Here is a 5,711-nt window from a genome sequence, read left to right on the forward strand (position 1 = left end):
CTCTCACATCCATACATGACCACAGGAAAACCATAGCCTTGACTACGCAGACCTTTGTTGGCAAAGTAATGTCTCTGCTTTTCAATATGCTGTTTAGGTTGGTCATAACTTTCCTTCCAAGGAGTAAGCATCTTTTAATTTCATGGCTGCAGTCACCATCTGCAGTGATTTTGGAGGCCCAAAAAATAAAGTCTGACACTGTTTTCACCATCTCTCAGAGCTTGCTTAAACTCATGTCCATTGAGTCTGTGATGCCATCCAACCATCTCATCCTGTATCAGCATCTTCTCCCCCTACCTTCAATCTTTCCCAGCATCGGGGTCTTTTTCAAAGAGTTGGCTCTTCGCATCAGGTGGCCAAAGTATTGGAGAGCCAGCTTCCGCATCAGTCCCTCCAAAGAATATTTGGGATTGATTTCATTTAGGGTTGACTGGTTTGATCCCCTTGCAGTCCAGGGGACTCTCAAGAGTCTTCTCCAACACCACAGTTCAAAAGCATCAATTCTTCAGCTCTCAGCCTTCTTTATGGTCCAACTCTCACATCCATACCTGACTACTGGAAAAACCATAGCTTTGACTACATGGATTTTTGTCAGCAAAATAATGTCTCTGCTCTTAAATACGCTGTATAAGTTGGTCATAGCTTTTCTTATAAGAAGCCAGCTTCTTTTAATTTCATAACTGCAGTTACCATCTGCAGTGATTTTGGAGCCCAAGAAAATAAAATCTATTATTGTTTCCCCATCTATTTGCCATGAAGTGATGGGGCTGGATGCCATAATCTTAATTTTTTGAATGCTGAGTTTTAAGCCAAACTTTTCACTCTCCTCTGTCACCTTCAGCAAGAGGCTCTTTAGCTCCTCTTTGCTTTTTTTGCCATAAGGGTGGTGTCATCTGTACATCTGAGTGTATTAGTATTTCTCCCGACAATCTTGATTCCAGCTTATGCTTCACCCAGCCTGATATTTCACATGATTTACTCTGCAAATAAGTTAAATAAGCAGAGTAACGATATGCAGCCTTAATGTACTCATTTCCCAGTTTTGAACCTGTTCTATGGTTCCATGTCTGGTTCTAACTGTTGCTTCTTGACCTATCTACAGATTTCTCAAGAGGTAGGTTCCCATCTCTTTAAGAATCTTTAAGTTTGTTGTGATCCACATTGTCAAAGGCTTTAGCATAGTTAGTGAAGCAGATGTAGATTTCTTTTTTCTGGAATTCTCTTGGTTTTTCTATGGAGTTGGCAATTTGATCTCTGGTTCTTCTGCCTTTTCTAAATCTGGCTTGAATATCTGGAAGTTCTCAGTTTCAAGTACTGTTGAAGCAACTGGCTTATGCCAGAAAGGGGAATTTATTAGCTTAATAAATGAAATGGTCAGAGTTAGGGGAGCCTGCAAGCATGGCTAAATTCAAGTTTTAATAACAAGAAGGCTCAATTTTTCTTCACCTCCTGGGCCTATGGCAGATCCACTTTGTGGCCTCTATTAGCTGCAGGCTCTATGCAGACAAGCATAACTAGATGTCATCACAAAGTCTCAAAGCCAGCAGTAAGAGAGCATCTCTCCTCCAGTTACTAAGCCAAAAATGAGAACTTAACTCTCATTAGTTTGTTCTCTGATCATTGGAGTGGAGAAGTGCAATATATTGATTACTTTAACCACTGATCGCCTGACCTCCTGGTAATTCTGATCCTGTGTGCATCTCCACCCACAAAAGACAAAAGAGAACCAAGGAGTTTCCAGTGTAAATCTAGATAAGACCTTCCTACTTTACTTTCTAGGTAAAGCTGCCCCTTCTCCAAGGGCATGCCATCTTTGGGAATAGCTTTGAATGTATGTACTCAGTACACCTGGAAAAGTCCCACATCTCTCTCTGCAAATCACAGGCTTACTCATGTTACTTCTCCTCTGTTATCTCTCCAGGACCCATTAAGAAGCTTTCTCACCTTCCATCCATTGCAATGATTCTTATAAATATTCACAATAACTGCCACATTGCCAGATCCATTTGTCAGTTCTTAGACCTCATGTTTCCTGAACTCCAAGCTCCATTTGAAATAATTGGTCACCTCTTGGGCTTCCCTGATAGCTCAGTTGGTAAAGAATCCACCTGCCATGCAGGAGACTCTGGTTTGATTCCTGGGTCAGAAAGATCCCCTGGAGAAAGGATAGGCTACCCCAGCCAGTGTTCTTGGGCTTCCCTTGTGGCTCAGCTGGTAAAGAATCCACCTGCAATATGCGAGACCTGGATTCGATCCCTGGGTTGGGAAGATTCCCTGGAGAAGGGAAATGCTACCCACTCCAGTATTCTGGCCTGGAGAATCAATGAGTTGGACACCGCTGAGCGACTTTCACTTTCACTTTCCACCTTGACAAGTCTTGACTTCTAGGACTTCACACTTCCTAGGTTTAATCCTACCTTACTGGTCACTGTTTCCCAGGCTTTTGTGCAGAATCCTCTGCTTTACCCTGACCTCTCAATGCTGTAGTGCTCTAAGAGACATTCTCTGGTCCTCTTTTCCACCCATACTTATTCTTTTGGCAATCCTCTCCAGATACATGGCTTTTCAATCATCTATATATTGAAGACTCCATATATTTAACTTTATCTCAGACCTCTCTTTCAAACTGCAGACTCCTGTGTCTGACTTTCTTCTCTGTTTTCACCCTGGGTTCTGAAAACATCTCAAACTCTGTGTGTCTAAAGTTGATGTACTGGTCCTGCCCCATCATCCACACCCACACCTTGCCATCATAAAATTCTCCCAATTCCTTTGGATGACAATCACATACTTCCCTTTACTTAGACCAAAAATCTTAGAATCACTATTAAACCCATTATTTTTCCTGCTCAGGATACCTCTAACCTATAGGGAAATCTTGTTGACCCTACTGTCTACATGCATTCTGAATCTAGCTACTACTTATCACCACCTTCACACTTACCATCCTAGTCTGAACCACTTGAATGAATCTTAGCTGGTTTATCTGCGTTTATTTTATTCTTATCCCAGCAATTAGAATGATTCTTTAAAATGAGAGTCATGTCAGACCATGACTTTTGAATACTCTGTGCTCGAAACTCTAAAATGACTTTCTGTTTAACAGAGAATAAAACCTAATGTCCCTCTCAGCGGTCTAAAAGATTAAATATTATCTGAGTCACTTTATGTAATTCTCTCCACTTCATTCATTCTATTCCAAGCATAATGGCCTCAATCCAAGCCTAATGTGCTCCCATCTTAGAACCTGTAGTCTAGATCTCTTCATTCCTGGAACCTTACCCCTTCCATCTGATGGTCCATGCCTTTAAGTTTTGTGTTTTTTTTTTTTTAACCTTTGCTAAAGTGGCATCTTCTGCTTGCTAAGTCGCTTCAGTCATGTCTGGCTCTTTGTGACCCTATGGACCATAGCCCTCTGTCCATGGAATTCTCCAAGCAAGAATACTGGAGTGGGTTGCCAAGCCCTCCTCCTGGGGATCTTCCTGACCTGGGGATTAGAACCTCATCTCTTACATCTCCTGCGTTGGCAGACAGATTCTTTACCAATAATGCCACCTGGGACGACTTGGCATCTTCTATGAGGTCAATTTTAACCTTCTTATTTAGCACTGTTATTTAACATTCTTATTTAACTTCCTTCATCATTATGAGTCCCTCTTAGGCTGTCATGTTTCCTTTTATTTACCAGTACCTATCACAGTCTAATACATGTGGTAACTTACCATTTAGTACCTTCTAATTGGCATAATCACATATGAGACACATGCAGTGGTATGCTTGAGTCTGCTCTCACTTTCATTCATGATCTGATTGTGTACAGCTTTTTCCTACTCTATGTAAGTTACTCACTTAGACTGGCTTAGTCCTTCAATCATGTCCTACTCTGCAACCCCATGGCCTAACAATAGCCAACCAGGCTCTTCTGTCTATGGGAGTTTCCAGGCAAGAACATTGGATTGGGTTGCCATTTCTTTCTGCAGGGGATCATCCTGACCCAGGGATCAAATCCATGTTTCTTGCATCTCCTCCATTGGCAGGTGGATTCTTTTACCACTGAGCCACCAGATAAGCTCCTGTATGTAAATAGTAGTTTATAGATGATCATGGTAGGTTATGTAAATCACAAAAATCCATAAAGTTCCAAATTAGGACTCTCTTTGACTTTTTTTGAAGATCATGTTCTCAAACATTTTCCAACATGGCACTCTATTCATGAGATCAGAGATCTTTGCTTTATTAATTAGATATCTGCAATGTCTAAACTGTGTCTGGCATTTGATGGTCACTCAATAAACACTTACTGGATGGATACCTCAGAACCAAATTCGTTATTTTGACCCTATTTGTTTCAAGTACTACAAGAAGTTCAGAACTCTGAGGTTATGCTTTTCTTCTCCATAAAAACTATGGACAATGAGACAACATGTCAAACTTCTACCATTTAATCTCCCCTCTGCTTTCTTTCTCCTCTATATAATTTGTCACCATTTGATCTTGTGTATATTTCACTTACACATTTATCTGTGCATTCTATCACTGTAATATTTTTGTCTATGTTGTTTGAAGCCGTATCTCAAGTATCTACAAAAGTGCCTGGCATACATTTTACTGAATGAATGAACAAATAAACAAATAAATACATGAATGAGTTGCTTATTCAATCACATAGTGCTTGCCTCTGAAGTTAATGTTGGCAGTAGGACAGAGTGTTCTTTGTTTCCTCTCGAAGAAAATGTACTATTTTGCCAGTAAAAAGGTTCTGCTTAGCAAAAATAACAGCTATCTCCTACATTAACCCATGGATATGTTGTAAGAGTAAATGAGAAATTTTATGCTCATTTAAAGTGTTTAATTTAACACTTCTAAAAGTAGGAACAATACAATGCACCTTCTGCAAGAACCTAAAGTGGTTATGCGTGCCCACGGAGAATAGCTTCGAGTCAAAAAATTTAGAAAAATTCCCACTCCAGATTAAATAATACTAAAATAATTTCTTTACTGCAGGATATCTCAGAGCATTTAATACATCAGTATAAAAATAAATGTCTTGTATGCGAGACAGCAAGAGAGACACAGATGTATAGAACAGTCTTTTGGACTCTGTGGGAGAGGGAGAAGTAGAGCATAGGTTGATTTGGAAGAATGGCATTGGAACATGTATAATATCATATAAGAAATGATGCGCCAGTCCAGGTTCGATGGAGGATACAGGATGCTTGGGGCTAGTGCACTGGGATGACCCAGAGGGATGGTATAGGGAGGGAGGTGGGAGGGGGGTTCAGGATGGGGAACACGTGTACACCCGGGGCGGATTCATGTTGATGTATGGCAAAACCAATACAATATTGTAAAGTAATTCAGTTCAGTTACTCAGTCGTGTCTGACTCTTGCGACCCCATGAATCTCAGCACGCCAGGCCTCCCTGTCCACCAACTCCCAGAGTTCACCCAGACTCACGTACATGGAGTCAGTGATGCCATCTAGCCATCCCATCCTCTGTCGTCCTCTTCTCCTCCTGCCCCCAGTCCCTCCCAGCATCAGAGTCTTTTCCAATGAGTCAACTCTTCACATGAGGTGGCCAAAGTACTGGAGTTTCAGCTTTAGCATCATTCCATCCAAAGAAATCCCAGGGCTGATCTCCTTCAGAATGGACTGGTTGGATCTCCTTGCAGTCCAAGGGACTCTCAAGGTTTCTCCAACACCACAGTTCA

This window comes from Bison bison, unplaced genomic scaffold (genome assembly GCF_000754665.1).
Source record: "Bison bison bison isolate TAMUID 2011002044 unplaced genomic scaffold, Bison_UMD1.0 scf7180017864379, whole genome shotgun sequence".
Taxonomy (NCBI): Eukaryota; Metazoa; Chordata; class Mammalia; order Artiodactyla; family Bovidae; genus Bison; species Bison bison.